Genomic DNA, 17,307 nt, shown 5'->3' with positions numbered 1-17,307 from the left:
GATTACCATGAGATAATTTGGAAAATCCAAAGAATTTGGCAAAATAAAAAATTGATTTACCCACCGGATGATTGTTACTGGCCACGAAACCAGTGGTTCCGGCAAGTTCAGAAATCCGACGATGGTATAAAAACTGATAAGAACACACTCAATTCTTCACCAAATGTAAAAGGAATCATTGGTCGTTGGTCCAAAGTAAAGGAAGCAACGATTGGTACGAAAATCACGCAGGAAAATTCGAGCGAAAATTATCTTGGGATATTTGAACAAATCGACAAAGCGATTTGATATAATGTAATCACAACTAAAAAATAGTTGGAATTTTGACACAACAATATAAAAATTGTTGAAAAAAGCGGAAACTAAAAACACGAACAAATAACCTTAAAGGGTCTTTGCAACTCAAACAAATTTAAGAACATTCACAAATATAAAGAGCCATATTAATATGGAGATCATCCATAAATATAAAGAGCAATATTAATTAGGATAAAGTGTTGGAAAGATCAGAGGCTAAAGACAAACATGATAGTTAACACGTTTGATGATCCAGGCAATAACTAAGATAACCTGTTGACGAAAAATCGGGTTACCTTTAGTCAAGACGGGATGAATTGGGGATGGAGTCTCTTTATTAGTATAATTAAATACTGAATGAGGATCCATTAGATGGGAAACTAGGGTTTTAAAGTGAGTTGGATCTCGACCTAGAATCGCGGAAGATAATTTTGTTTTGAAAAAACGTCCCAACCAAGAGGTTGTCGATTAGAACTTTTCTATAGATCTTAATACTTTAATAAAAGTAAGAAACCATATATAAGAAACTGCATAATCATATGGAGATCCTTAGGATTGAACTATCCAGAAACTTTGATTTTGATTGATGAAAATCTCAGAAAGAGTTTATGATGATGATGGTTCGCAAGTGGATATTAGATTGACACAAAAGCGAGAGACAAAAGCGAGAGAAAAAAACAATTGAATCGCAAGGAAAGTACCTTGGATAATACGGAAGCTTGAAGGAGATGATTGATGAAATTATTATTAGGGTTTTAACTTCAAAGTGTTGAGTTTAACCGAGTATAGTATAACCCTCTTCTGGGATTGATGGAAGTCGAGAGAGAGAAGTCGAGTGAGACAGGAAAGGTTTTAGAAAATCCCTCTTAATCTTTGATAAAAAAGGAGAGAGCGAGAGAGGTTTAACCGAGAGAGAGACTTATAATCTGATTCTCTTTTTTTTTAATCTGATTCTCTTGATTTGATTATAGTGCAACCTTCGGCTAAGAGATTGAGCCGTCGATAAATACATATGAAATGATGAGAGAGTTGATGATAGAGAGAGACTCGAGATTGAGTCATCGATTAAAAAAAATTGTGGAATGCTGAAGAGAAACCTGCTCTTGATACCATGTGAAGATTTCATGTTAGAATAAAAGATATAAACTAAGATAAATGACACAATAGTTTACGTGGTTCAGTCGGATGATCACGACCTACGTCCACGGAGAAAGCCATTAATGGCTGCTTTATATTATCTCCACAATCGTGGGATTGATTGGTTACAGACTCAGACTCAATGCAACTCAATAATAAAATACATAGAGGTCACTTCTATTTATAGAGTGACTTGGGTATCTTAGTATCCTATGAATCTATCTAGGATAAATACAAATAATATCCTCTATATCTTGGGCCTTTGATTTTGATATCTTCGGATCTCGACCTTATGCTCTAATAGTTTGGATGCTATTAATCATGACAAGTTTATTCAAACTCCTCTCCTCTGCCCTTACTGTAATGGGTTGGAAGTATCACCGGCGCCGGAACCAGTAGAGTACATGTTTTTTCCACCTGCACAAGATCAAGAAAGAGATTCTCCAATGGTGGAATACAATTTCTTTCCTCTTCCTCCTAAGGAAAATGTGGAGAGAGATGATAATTCAGTGGTGGAATATAACTTTTTCCCTTCTGAAAATAACCTAGAAAAGGGTTCCCCAATGGTGGAACATAGTTTTTTTCCTCCTCAAGAAAGTAGTCTTGAAAGAGGTGATCAAATGATAGAACATAGTTTTTTTCCTGGGCCAGATGAAGAAGAAAGTAGTCTGTTAACCCCAGGGGAATTAGGTTGGATTAGGGCAGCTCATGAAGAAGAAGTAGCATAAATAAGTAATTTTCTCTATGTAGAACTAGTTTATTATCTCTCTAGGGTTTCTCTTTCACCCTCTTGTTAGCTCTGTCTCTTTCTTTTATTTGTTCTTTTATTAGTTTGTCTGTTCTTTAAGGTGGTGGCTGTTAGTCTTCTTGCATGTAGTTGTAGTGTATGAAAGGTGTCAGTGGTGAGAATGTTAATGTGAGTGTGGGTTTTTTTTTTTTTGAATTGGTAAGCGTGTGACTCGAACCCTTGACCTCTAAGTTGGAAGACTTACCTCTTACCACTTGAGCCAAGGGTTGTTGGCGTGTGAGTGTGGGGTTTCTTTGAGTTAATTGTCCTCCTTCTCTTCTTCTTTGACTACTATGAAATATGAATTGTTCTTCCAATTTAAAACTTGAAAAGTTGAATGTATGAAATTCCTCAAACTCCTTAATTTGTTTTGAAACTTTGACCAAATCTAGGCCGTTGAGAGACGAATATCACAACCGCCACATCAGCTGGGAACTTTCTTTTGTCAAAATCCTTTGTAACTCTAGCATCTCCCATTTTAAAAAGCTAAAAAAAAAGTTTTTGTTGCAAGAGAAGTTAAACTTTAAAGTATCAAAATTGGTACCGTCACTAAGAGCAAACTCAATAGGGTACGGGCTGGGGCCCCATAGTCAAATATTTGGGAGTCCAGTTCCAACTCAGGTGCTAAAAGAGGAAGGCGTTTGGGTTGGGCTCCGCTAGGGATTGGAAGCCCTCTCTTCGGTCTCCCAGATGGAAGACCCAATGGCAAGTTTGGAGTGGATCTCCTATAAAAGGGGATCCACTCCATTTTTTTTATTTTTAGTTCTTGTCCAAATCTTGTAAGTTCGTTTTTTTTATCTCTCTTTGAAAATTGAATCAAATTTTAAATTTGGATCAAATAATACATAGTTAAAAAATATATAGAATTAAAATTCTACACATGTATGTTACAAGCGTATAAAAAGAATTTCAATTTGAATTGGTTGACCCCTTATTTGAGAGCATCTATTGAAACTGAAAAATCTAAGAGCCTCCCAAATTGAAAGAGTGCCCCGGTTCGATTTGCTGTAAAGTTCCTGTGTCGGTTTGAAGTTTTAAGGGCTTTTAGGTAGGTTGGAAACTCTATGCCTATTTTTTTATTATTGTTCAGCGTGTGCTTCGAACCCTTGACTTCTAAGGTGGAAGATTATACCTCTTACCACTCAAACCAAGGGTTGTTGGCAACTCTATGCCTATTGGGTTTGGGTTGAGTGTCAAAAGTGATGACAGGTTGTTACAATCTCTCATATATTATTATTAGTCAACTGTTAGTCTTTTTTTTTGTTGAAATAACTGTTAGTCAATCTCAACAAAGTTTTACTTTACCGACTTACCTTTATTTTCAGAAGCATTCACATCTCTATCATTCCCTTCTGTTTTTGTCACCGACAACCATACTTAATTTCTTTCTTCCCTCTCCTTCCCCTTTCCTTTCACGACCGCCCTCCAACTACATCACCACCACTGACATCTTTATCTCATCTTCTCACTCCTTCCTCTCTACTCCTTTCACTCTCTTCTTTTTCCTCTCCAAAAATTCAGCAGATCTGAGAATGAAGACGAAAGGGTGTCCTCCTCCGTCTTCATCAGAGCAGCAACTATGTTGCTCCGTACTGAAAAAAAATAAAGGGGACTTATCTCTTTGTCTTCATATTAGGACAACAAATTTGTCCGATTCGATAAATATCCATATCTTATAAGTAATACAAAAAAATAATAAAAATACATTTTTTTTAATAATATAAAAAGTGTGGTTGAAATTTATTATTTAAGATCTAATGGTTAAAAACTTAAACTTAGAATATAATTTTTTGTTTTTGTTTCGGATATTATCTGATATCCGCTAATATCATCGGAGTCGGATTCAGATATTGATATATAATATCTATCGAATAATTATCGGATAGTTATCAGATATCGGATACGAATATGCCTATATCTGATCTGCTAAGCTACCGTTTACAGGCCTAATGAAGATTGAAGGGGGACGCACCTTCGTCTCCGTCTTTCCAATAGATCTCGACTCTGTTAGATTTGTTAGAGAAGGAGAGAGGGAGAGAGAAGAGAGGAGACAGAAAGAGAGAGGGAGATGGTGGTGATAGTGGTCGGAGGATTGAAACGACGGGGAGAAGAAAGAAGAAGAAAAGAACAATTATTTTTAGTAGGTTGGTCGGTTGTAATGTCAACTATTGTCATCATCCGACAGAAGTAAAGACTAAGACAAAAATATAGAACTTTTCAACAAAAGCCAAAAATATAGAAAGGTGATTACTTCAAAAATTAAGATTAGAAAAAATTAAGTAGAAGCTAAATTTTAAAAGATAGAGAGTTGAATCCTGATTGGAGTGTGTGGTAGAACATGATTGAGAGAGAGAGGGGTGTTTTTATTTCTCTCTCCAAATCTTATCCGAGCACACACTCTGGCGGGGATTCAGCCAAGATAATGATCGGGCATAGTATCAGACCTGTTCTTTTTCATATCACAACCCATCTATGGCCTATAGGTTAAGAGTTGGATCTTGTGATATTTTCATATCTTGAGCCCATCAAACACTAAATCTAAGATCGTCATACAAATTAATTACATATTCATATTTTTTTCATAATTACATTTCAAAGCTTGCTAGAACCTTAATACAAACTAGAATAAAAAGTTTAATTATCAGAGCTTGAGAGTCAGATCTAAAGCTTCTTTAGCAGCAATTGGTGGAGGCATTATATTCTTCAAGCGCTTATTAACAAGCATCACATTAAGATGTGTAGAATCTTGTTCAGCCACCCTTTTCAGCTGTCTAGTACTGTTGTTAATGGTAGGAACAACCTTTCTAAATCCAACACGTTCACGAGTAACATCTACTTTCTTATTCATCGCTACTAGTAGAGACTGAATCGCCCGTCTAACTGGATGTTGTCGTTTGATGCGTTTACTATTATTGGTAGAAGAAGAACTCATGTTTATGCTAGAACCAGGGTTTTTACCCCAAGTGTTTGGGGCATTGGTTTTAGGATTTCGAAGCATCATGGGAACTGAAGTCGATCCCATTTGGTAATTTGAAATTATATTACTACGGGGACGGGGTTGAGTTTCAGAACGAATAAGCGACCGGTTAAAGAACTCACCTTGAGCACATTGAATTGGTTGTCTTGTTGAGACAGCTGGGTGAATTCGAAGAGGAGCGGCTGCTTTATTGTTGCTGTGAAAGTTTAAATGGAGTTCAAAGGTTTGAGGTAATCTGAATAACAAGCCACACACTGGACATTGGTATATTGGTGGTGGAGGTGACTCAACATCCCTTTGTTGTCCATTCATGACTTCAGAATTCAGATAGGGAGTGAAAGAGAAGAAGAGATAGAAAAGAAATGAGAGATGGTTGCTGGTTGATGGAGATTTTATAGTGGGTGGAAACAGGCTAGCTATGATCTAAGGATCTTAATTTGGGATAGTGTTTTGGTGAGATTGTGTACATAAATGTGAAATGTAGATCTAGATTATGTGTTCATAAGGTAACACCAACAATGTTAAAGAAGTAAACTTGGAGAAAATCATATAAAGATCGAATAAAGGTGGATATGGAGAATCAAATAGGGAGAAGTTGGATCCGGTTACCTATCTTTCAATGGCATACGAATCTCTGTAAAATGAAATCACGAATCTAATGGATACACTTTTATCTTGGATTTTGTTTTGGTAAAACTTCCGGTTTAATGTGCAAATCAAATATTACCGAGGGCTTGTCAAATAGTTTTAAGTGCTCCAAAAACAATGTGCGCGTCATAAACTTTTATAGAACCCAACAAAAAAATATGATATATTAGCAAAATAGGGAGAGAGTACTACTTGTCAAAGCTTAGAAGTGAAAATATTGAAAAAATTTATTTATAAAATCGTATATGTTAAAAACAAAAAAATTTGAATATATTAGCAAAAGACGAAGAAGAACCTCTCTTTATAATCTTTAGGAGTAGATGGAGCAGAGAAGAATGACCCCAAGCGAGAAAAGAAATAATATCAAAAGTGATCGCTGGACCTAATAGAAAAAATCTTATCAAAAGCATAAAGAGTGACCTTTTCGCCCAGATGTTTACAGAATAAGTAGAACGCCATGATCGTCATCACAGTGTTAGGGCTCAGTTGAAAAAGGTGGAGGCCATAATGATTAAACAGGTACACCAGAAAAGCAGGCAAAGGAAAGAACAAGCCTAACTTGAAGAAAACCTCATAAACACCAACACGACGGTCGGAAGTAAAGCAGACCCGTTCGTCAAGAGTGGGAAGAAGAAGTTCAATAGTAGCTAGAAATGATTGTTCCGCATGAAGATTATCAAGATCCTTCTGAGTCATAGAGCGAGGGTGACGATTCTGACCTGAATAAGAAGGATAGGAGGTAGGAGCTGTATTTGTTTCAAGAAAAAGAGAAAGAGAGAAAGAGGTTTCGAAGAACAACCAAGAGCGGCGATGAGAATAACAAAAATATGAGAAATAAAAGGAAAACATATATCTTGAGTACTGAGCTATTTATGGAGCAACTCTAAAGGCGAGAACAACTGTGGATCTGCGCCCGCATAAGTGTGCAAATGAAAACTAAACACGTGGCAACAATAGTTACGGGACGCAAGAGGCGCGTGCCCTTCAGCCGAACAAATGCAGAGAGAACAGATACACTCAAAATAAAAATTCTTTATTCCGAAACAACACCCGTTACAAAGAAAGTTACAAGTAAGTACATCCAAGCCGATCTGGATAACCAATATCTATTACAGAAGAAATTGTAAGAGAAAAGAAAAAACAGTTGAGCGCAAGAAAGGATTAAAAGAGCAAAGGAAAAGAAGAAATCAAGAAGCGGGGACGACTTGAAAACATCCCAACAACACCAACGACACGATCGAGAGGAGAATCCTCCCATTCAGAGCATCGCCTCACGAAAAGTTGGCTACCGGTCGACCTCCAGAATTATCTCCATATCGAGAAGAGAAGGAAAGACCTTGGCTGAAAAGAAGAAATCTTCGATCAGAAACCAAGTCTAGAATGACATCTAGCTCACTACCATCTTGGGGGTTAGACCCAAATTGGCATCTAGAGTGACTATCACCATTATCGGAAAAGTCATCCCTAGCTATCTCCATTGTCGGAAAAACGTCTACCAAAAAAACACCAAGTATGAACTCGAACAAAGACCTCATCTTCAAATCTCCAACAAAACGGGGGCTAAAGAAGAATAAAGAAAAATGTTTGAAGAAAAGATATTAGGGAAAAAGTGAAGTTTTGAAGAAAGGAGCCAAAAGAAACTATTTATAGCAGAAAAAGAAGAGCAAGGAATTTTCTCTCAAACTGGTAAAGAGGATCAAATCAAAGGAAAAAATAGCCTCGGTAATGCACCAAGTAATAATGATTAGGTGCCAACGTGCCGCTCAAGACTGACCAAGTCAGAAGGAATTAATAGGACCCGACAGAATTCGCTCGCCTCTCCAGTCGCGAAGCGCCACGTGGCCAGGCATGGCAGCAGAAGGTACCGAGGGCAGTTACCCAAAAGATCAACGCTTAAAACACGCTATCTGAAAATCGGATCCATTATGGCACAAAAATCACGCATGCAGCGGAAATCACTCTCCTCGGGCAGAAATTGAAAACGTGTCACGCAGAGCAGAGTACGTGTATACAAACCCAACAAACCACTACCCAATCAGTTTTGGTCAAAACAACCTTGACGAGTGACGCCCCTCCAGTGCAGTTAAGAAAAAGAACTTCATCAACAGTTCCGCTAAAATCAGCTCCGAAGACAGAGCTCAGGAAACTCAAAAAAATAATCGAGCTTCACGAGTCAACTCTGGTCCAGGTATACATACCTCTTGTGTTCAGGGCCAGTTAAAACACTTAGAGACCAGACCCCAAAGTCATTTCTACTCCTCGGTCTCCTACTTTCAACTAAGGAGTGGCGGGACTCATGATGATGCATAAATTGTCCAGACGTTGACTAACGTCAAAAGGTCAAGAACGGACCTGAAGTCCAACAACAACCACCTTGGTTGGGATGTCTCGAACAGGCTTTAGGCCTAATGTAATTTCCTTTAGGTTGTTGTTGTGTCGGTGCCTTGGTTGGTTAACCATCTTGATTTTCCACCATGGTTGTGTTTTTGCTGTTCTCTTTAGTGAAGCTATTTTACCTTTTTCTAAAAAAGAATACTTCAAGAGTTGGATATATGAAATTCCTGAGACATCTTAATTTATTTTGAGAAGTTAATTGTTTTTTTTTGTTGAAAGAGAACTTAAACGTAAAGGTGTCAAAATTGATACTGTTACTAAGAGCAAACTCAATAGGGTCGGGGTTAGGATTCCATACTCAAATATTTGGGAGTCCAGTTCCAACCCGGGTGCTTCGAGAGGAGACCCATACTCAAAGGAAGACCCAATGGCTAGTTTGGACTGGATCTCTTAAAAAAGGGGATCTATTCCCTTCTTTTTATTTTTAGTTCTTGTCCAAATTTTGTAAGTTCATTTTTTAAATTTGGAACTATGATATGAATTAAAATTTTAAACATGTACGTTACACGCGTACAAAAAGAGTTTCAATTTGAATTTGACCCCTCATTCGAGAGCATCTATTGAAATTGAAAACCTAAGAGCCTCGCAAAATGAGAGGAAGCTCCTATTCGATTTGCCATGACGTTCCTACATCACTTGCAAAAGCATCTAAAATTATGCATGTTTAAGTTGAAGAAGTTTTGAGGGTTTTTAGGTAGGTTGGAAACTCAATATCTATGGGGTTTGGGCTCATGTCAAATGCCATGACAAATTTTTACAATCTCTGACATATTGTTATTAGCCTTTTATTTTCAGAGGTATCCACCTCTCTATCCTTCCCTTTTGTTTTCCCCATTGACAACCCTACTTAATTTCTTTGTTCTTCCTTCTCTTGCCTTCCAACACCATCCTCCAGCCGCATCTTCACCACTGACATCTATCTCATCTTCTCACTCTTTCTTCTCTACTTCTTTCACTCTCTTCTTTTTCCTTTCCGAAAAATTCAACAGATCTGAGAATAAGACGAAAGGATGTTCTCTTTTATCTTGGTCAACGCAGCACTAATGATTGAAGGAAAATAAAGGGAACTTATCTCTTCGTCTTCACAGTAAGACAACAAATTTGTTGCCCTACTGCACTAATGAAGATTGAAGGGCCATGCACCTTTGTCTTCATCTTTCCAATAGATCTCGAATCTGTTAGAGACAGAGAGAGAGAGTGGTGGTGATAGTGGTCAGAGGATTGGAACGACGGGGAGAAGAAAGAAGAAGAAAAGAGCAATTATTTTTAGTAGGGTGATCGGTTGTATATCAACGACTGTTATCCGACAAAATTAAAGTATAAGACAAAAGTATAGAATGGTGAACTTCAAAAATTAAGATAGAAAAAGTTGTGTAGAAGCTAAATGTTAAAAGATAGAGAGGTGAATTCTGATAGGAGTACGTGGTAGGACAAGATTAACATAGAGAAAGTGTTTTAATTTTTTATCTAAATCTTATCCGAGCACACACTCTGGATGGGATTCAGCCATAATAATGATTGGGCATAGTATCAAGGCCTATTATTTTTTAGTAAGCGGTATTTAAAGAGTTCTAAGTGGCTAAGCAACCAAATGTGGCTAGCTCATGATATAACCCATCTATGGCCTATAGGTTGAGAGTTGGATCTTGTGATATTTTCATATCTTGAGCACATCAAACACTAAATCCAAGATCGTCATACAAATTAATCAAACGATTAGACGGTCTGTCATATTGTATCGGGGTCATGGGTTGGAAGTCCAAAAGTTAGGGAAAATTGGGTCTAAGGGCCACCCATAAAGATCTATAGGGTTTTAGTCCTTTGTCCAAAATGCCCAAACCACCCTCAGTCAAAAGATTTTATACATCTGGTAGTTTGTATAATGCATCTAGTAGTTTGTATATTGCATCTGTTAGTTTATACAATACATTTTCAAATGTGTAAATCATTTTAGTCGGTTAATTTAGGTTCTTAGCATCTGAAAAATTAGGTTACGAACTATGCATAAACGACTTTGTATGAATCTTAGATGTAATGCATTTCTAATTCAATGTTTGTATATTATATTTGGTAGTTTGTCTAATGCATTTTTAAGTGTGTAATTCATACTATTCAATGACTTTAAGTTCTAAGTGTCTGAAAAATTAGGTTGTAAACTATTAGAAATGATGAGTACAGTAATGAATTTGTATGAATCTTAGATATAATGCATTTCTAATTCAGTGTTTGTATATTGTATGTGGTATATTGTACAATGCATTTTTAAGTTTGTAAATTGCATCTTGTAGTTTGTATAATGCATATTTTGTGTATAATCTGCACTAGTTAGTCACTTTATGTTCTAAATATTTGAAAAATTGGGTTATGAACTATTAGAAATGTTGAATGCATAAATGACTTTGTATCTATAGAGTGATAAAGTTGGAAGAAGAGAAAAAAAAATTGCCTAGAGATGGGATTTGGTACATTGGGATCTTCATTTGGACTAGATGTGAGTTTATAGTTTATTTTTGAACTTTTGATACATTTTGAAGGATGTGTGGACTATTAGCACTGTTAAGGCCTTGTTTTTGGACCTTTAGTCCATTTTTTCTATGTCCGTCGCCCTAAACGTTCATAATAGAAAATTTTCCTTCATTTAAATTTGCAGTTCTATTTGATAACATATTCATATATTTTTTCATGATTACATTTAAGTTTAACATCAGAACTGGATTAAGATAAACATTTCAGCTTGCTAAAACCTTAACACAAAATAGAATAAAAAGTTTTATCAGAGCTTGAGAGTCAGATCCAAATCTTCTTTAGCAGCAATTGGTGGAGGCATTATATTCTTCAAGCGCTTATTAACAAGCATCACATTAAGATGTGTAGAATCTTGTTCAGCCACCCTTTTCAGCTGTCTACTGTTGTTAATGGCGGTAGGAACAACCTTTCTAAATCCAACACGTTCACGAGTAAGATCTACGTTCTTATTCGTTGCTACTTGTGGGGACTGAATCGCCCGTCTAACTGGATGTTGTCGTTTGATGAGTTCACTATTATTGGTAGAAGAAGAAGTCATGTTTCTGCTAGAACCAGGGGTTTTACCCCTAGTGTTTGGGGCATTGGTTTGAGGATTTTGAAGCATCATGGGAACTGAAGTTGATCCCATTTCGTAATTTGACCTTATATTACTACAGGGACGGGGTTGAGTCTCCGAACGAAGCGACCGGTTAAAGAACTCACCATGGACACCTTGAGCATATTGAATTGGTTGTCTTGGTGTTATTGTGGAGACTTGTTTGACTGGGTGAATTCGAAGAGGAGCGGCTACTTTATTGTTGCTGTGAAAGTTTAAATGGAGTTCAAAGGTTTGAGGTAGTCTGAATAACAAGGCACACACTGGACATTGGTATATTGGTGGAGGTGACTCAACATCCCTTTGTTGTCCATTCATGACTTCAGATAGAGATGGAGAGAGGGGAAGAGGAGGAGAGATAGAAAAGAAATGAGAGATGGTTGCTGGTTGGAATGAGAGATGGTTGCTGGTTGATGGAGATTTTATAGTGGGTGGAAACAGGCTAGCTATGATCAAAGGATCTTAATTTGGGATATTGTTTTGTGAGATTGTGTACATAAATGTGAAATGTAGATCTATATTATATGTGTTCATAAGGTAACACCAACCATGTTAAAGTAGTAAACTTGGAGAAAATCCATATAAAGATGGAATAAAGGTGAATATGGAGAATCAAATAGGGAGAAGTTGGATCCGATTATATATCTTTCAATGGCATACGAATCTCTGTAAAATGAAATCACGAATCTAATGGATCCACTTTTATCTGGGTTTTTGTTTTGGTAAAACTTCAGGTTTAATGTGCAAATCAAGTATTACCGAGGGCTTGTCAAATAGTTTTAAGTGCTCCAAAAACAATGTGCGCGTCATAAACTTTTATAGAATGGTACAAAATAATATGAATATATTAGCAAAAAAGAGAGGGTACAACTTGTCAAAGCTATAAGTGAAAATTTTGAAATTTATTTGTTTATAAAATTTTATATATTGGAATGAGTTAATCCCACTTATATAAGAAGACTAAAAGCTAAATAAAATTAAGTAAGAATTTGTTATAATGTATTTACTTTCTTTGTAAGAAGCAAAATAGTTCGTTAAGAAACATATTATTGAATTCAACTGTAACTGATGTTATCTACGTTCTCTTGTACCGGGTGCAATTATATTTTAGTTGTTAAGCAATAAGGTTGGGTCGACTTATAATAATTTATGATCTCTAGTTTAAAAGATTTTAATAGTCTTTATGTTAAAAATATGGTTCTGCTACGAGTAACACCTTTGAATTAAACAAGGCAGAAATCACTGGTCTTCTACACCAAGGCAAAAATTACATAGGCCTCCAAAGATGGCTGAATGAAACGTATTTCAGCTCTAACTACACTGTTATTTTTTAAGACGACTCTCCATGTCAGAGCTCGATTTGGCACGTACAATGAACTTCTCACTTACTTGTCTAATGATTTCACTAGCTTTCTCTCAGAAGAGAAGCACAAAATTCTAAGATACTAGTTGGAATATACCGAATACATAGTGATTCTATCACATTATCTTTTTTGTAATTTTAATTAAAAATATGTTGCTATCATTAACGATGTATATTGATATTAACAACGGTATTTTTGTTGTATATATTTTTCGATATTTGAAGAGTTCTATACAGTGTCATCCTAGAGCGACAAAAGTAAATGTCAGAATAGTTTCCTTGTCTTATTTAAATTTTCATTTTTATTTATTATTGATTACATATCCATATTTCCTTCATAAACATATGAAGTTTCACATAGAACATGAAAAAAAGTAAAACAACATGACCATTTTCAACTACTAGCTTGCTAACCACAACACACATAGAATAAAAAGTTTATAATCAAAGTTTCAGAGTCAAATCTATAACTTCAATTCCCTTTTCAGCAGCAATTGGTGGAGGCATCATATTCTTCAAGCGCTTATTGATAAGCGTCAAAGTAAGATGTGGAGAATCTTGTTCGGCCGCTCTCTTCAGCTGTTTATTGATGGTACTAGTAGAAACGACACTGTCGGAGCTGAAACGTCCACGAGTAAGATTGGTGGTCTTACCCGTTGCTACTGGTATAGACCTAACCTCTCGTTTTATTGGAATCGGTTTGAAGAGTTTACTATTGGTAGCAGAAGTCATTTTTGAACTAGTACCACTAAAAACAGAATTTGATCCCATTTGGAGATCAGGACTCTTCATATTACATACTATCCGATTGAACATATTAACCGAAAAATTCGAAGAAGTTTCAGTTGGAGTCTGTGGATTTAGGAGTACATTATTGGCAGAAGGAGTACTCATTGGAAGATTAAAACCAGGGGTTCTACTCAGATGATTGGCTGGGTTGAGCAATGAAGTTGATCCTATTTGGTTACTTGACGAAATGATATTACTCAGGGAGTTAGGTTGAAATGCGAAATGAAGTTGCTGGTTAAAGAACCCACCATGGACACTGAGAGCTCTCAATGTCATTGGTGAGAGTGGTTGAATTCCAAGATCTGCTTGGTTATTCTCATGATATTTCATATGGAGTATCAAGGCTAGAGGCACAATGAATAACAAGCCACAATTGTGACAGACATATACTGTTTTTGGAGCTGGTTCCCCTTGTTGTCTATCCATGACTTCAGAGAGAGAAGGAGAGAGAGAGAGAGAGAGAGAGAGACTGAGAGAGAGATGGGTGTTGGTAGGGATGGAAGGAGTTTGCTGGTTGATGGTGATTTTATAATGGGGTGAAAGAAACTATGAGCAAAGGAAACTTTATTTCATTATTTGGGATTCTGTTTTGGTGAGATTGTGTACATAAATGTGAAAAGTAGTTGTGTGTGTTCATAAGGTAACAAAAAGCCTTGAATGAGTAGAGATGGAGAAAATTCATATAGAGATGGAAAGTAAATAGGCAAAAGTTGTATGAAGTTGATCCGATTTTAGATTAGTAAATATGATCGTATCTCTCTGAAATGAAATCACGAATCTACGATGGATTCACTTTTAATAGGGATTTTTGTGATGAGATTTATGTCATAATAGGATTGTTCAAATCAAGTATTACCTGGGGCTTGTCAAATACCACTCTGTTCTCCCAAAACGTTGTGCGCAGTAGAATTTTTTTTTTTGGAAATCATATCAACATATTAGCAAAAAATAAAGAGTACACCTTTTTAAAATTGGTGACATGATAACTTTGATTATTATGTATCAATCTTATATCTTTCAATGAGTAATATCTCCAATATAGAGAGGAAGGTTTTCAAACTAGTTTTCTTTTTTTTGATAGAAAGGGATTTTGAGGATTTCAAGGATTTCAAGCTAGCTGCTTAAATCATAAAGAAATTTATTCAATTTTGAGTCGTTAGTCGTTTACATGGCATTGATACATCATCAAGATGTGATAAGCACGATAACTGCCAAAGTTAAACTAGGAACGAAAGAGGTCTAAAATCCAACAACATACTAAAGAGGCCTAAAGCCCGACAAATTATATTATTTATACCAACTCAAATTCAATAACCATGAACTCCACATCTTTTGGGAATCGAACCTGAGACCCTTAGCGTTTTTTGGATTTGTGTCAATTACTTTCCACCACTTAGAAAACAAGTGTTGACAAGCTAGATTATTTTAATAACTAAAATTTAAACTACTTGGCATCTTCATCGATGTCTGGTTTCCTGATCTGGTTTCGTCGAGGTATGTAAATCATACGAACTAGACGTCGAAAAACTATTTTCTAAAGGAAACGAGATCTGATTTTGTCAAAGTCTAGTTTCCAAGCAAATTTCAGTGACATGGCTCATCTTCTTCACTAGAGAGAGAAAAGAGTGGAAGAAGACAAAATAAAATTAAAGAAAAAAAAGGCTAGAAGGTTGTCGACTAAAGGTTAACGACCGACACCCTTCTGCTAGAAAAGAAGGGTGAGGTGGAGAGAATGACAGACCACACGGAGAGGGGGGACAGATCAGATGAAGTGGAGGAGAAAAGGGGAAATGAGTTGACCGCAAATTGGGGACCAAAACGACGCTAACCTTATTTTTTTTATGTACACCCTTGATGGTTAGAATTTCGAAGATACAAATTTACGGGCCAGATATTGAGTTAAAAGTTCTTAATTTTTCATAAAAAATGAACAATAAAGAAAATTTTCTAAAAAAATTGTAAACCAATAACACTAAACTTTCGAGTTCTTGCAAAAATTAACGATAAACTTCAAAGTTCTAAAATAATTTTTCAACTAATAACACGGAACTTCGAAGTTCTTAAAAGGTCCAATCCAATAACGCTACACTTCAAAGTTCTTAAAACTTCAAAGATGTGACAAATGTTCTGAGCGAATAACCCCCACTGAGCAACCACCAAAATATTAGTTCTAAGGGAGCGCCTGTAGCAGAAGTTGGTGGCGCCAGCCAATAGTGGAGACACAACTACTTTTTTTTTTTTTTTTTTTTTTTTTTTTGAATTAGTCAGCGTGTCTCGAACCCTTGACCTCTAGGATCGTAGACTATACCTCTTACCACTCCAACCAAGGGTTGTTGACACAACTACTTTGATCTTATTGAAAATGACTACTTTTATCTTATGCACCCTTTAAAGGCATGGATACTCCATAGTTTTCTGTCATTCCCACATATCGCCTTAGACTTGTTAAATTTACCAATTCCCACGTATCGCCTTTCACTTGCTAATTTACCACAGCCAGCGACCAACACAATCTATCTAACTCTCCTCTATCTCTCAACCACAAGTCGTTTGGATAAGGTTGACTTCAAGACGTTCATTTTGTATTAGCAGAGCTTTGTACCGGCTTATGTGAAAAATTGTTATTTTGGTTTATTTTTATCTGGTTCATATTGATGTTATTATGCTCTTGGAACACTTAAGAGACATTTCATTTTACCCTACTGGAATATTAGGCTGCTCAAGGTGCCAAAACATTTGCTCCATCTACTGAAACTTCGCTTATTTTTCTTCATAAATTATGATCGGTGGAGATTGCTTTCGTCAGTGAATTACAGAACCGTATTGCAAGAATGCAATCGTTGATGTATTGTTTCGAAATGAAGAAGATTGATTGAGAGGCCTTAACTAGATCTTCATGCTTTCTCTTGTGATTCTTTCGATGTACTGGTCCTGAACCTCATCAACTTTACAAATTGGAACTGCTCTTACGTTGTACAATTTGTTGCGGAGTTCCAAGGAGATAGCTGCCTCATAAGAAGGGGTTTTTATAGGGAAATAATTAGTGCCCCCAAAGTGTTAGCGACGCCACCTTCATCTTCTTCATCAACACCACCACTACAACCATCTAAAGCCACCTCTCTTCTACCTCTTGCCTTCCTCTACAAACGCCAAACATGGAGGAAAAAAGTGCTCCGCGCATGACTCATAGGGATGGATTTAGGGTTCAATTTATTAGCCAGTCGTGGGGTTGAAGGTCTCGCACCATGAAAAGAAAACAAAAACGAAGTTGAAAGAAAAACTTAAGGGGCATTCCGAGAATCGAACTCGGGACCTCTCGCACCCAAAGCGAGAATCATACCACTAGACCAAATGCCCGTTTCGTACCCTTAAGTGTTAATGGTCCTATAAATCAGTGGCATTTATTAGACTCGGGTTAGTTTCCAAAAATCTTTCCTTCACCCTCACAGAAAATGTCCAAAATACCCCTCTTCTTCTTAAATGCTCCTTGGCATCTCTCTCCTCTCCATCTTCTCACTTCTCTAAATCATACCAGAAAGAAGCATATGAAATCTCACTATTATCCTCTCTCTCTCTCTCTCTCTCTAACTTTAAGTCTGTTTAGAAGCATCCAAAATTAGAAACTACCAAATCCTATAAATACTCACCCAGTTTTTCTTTATTTCTTACAATACTACTTACTATTCTTGTTGGTAATAATAATTGAAAAAACAAGAATTAAGAAAGATGGGAAGAAGAAAGATTGAAATCAAGAAAATCACAAAAACAAGTTCAAAACAAGTCACTTTTTCCAA

The 17,307-nt window shown here is 36.4% G+C and overlaps 1 non-coding gene across 1 annotated transcript; it reads right to left on the bottom strand.

The window, feature by feature from the left end:
• Window positions 1-16,798: 16,798 nt before the first annotated feature.
• TRNAP-UGG (transfer RNA proline (anticodon UGG)) lies at window positions 16,799-16,870 on the bottom strand. Its single transcript has one exon. It is a non-coding gene; the product is annotated as a tRNA-Pro (tRNA).
• Window positions 16,871-17,307: the final 437 nt, after the last annotated feature.

Source organism: Eschscholzia californica, unplaced genomic scaffold (assembly GCF_041429995.1).
Source record: "Eschscholzia californica isolate CP2 unplaced genomic scaffold, dmEscCali1.0.p SCAF_4, whole genome shotgun sequence".
Lineage (NCBI taxonomy): Eukaryota > Viridiplantae > Streptophyta > Magnoliopsida > Ranunculales > Papaveraceae > Eschscholzia > Eschscholzia californica.
Note: the sequence above shows the minus strand (reverse complement) of the source record. Positions and strands in the feature narration are given on the sequence as shown.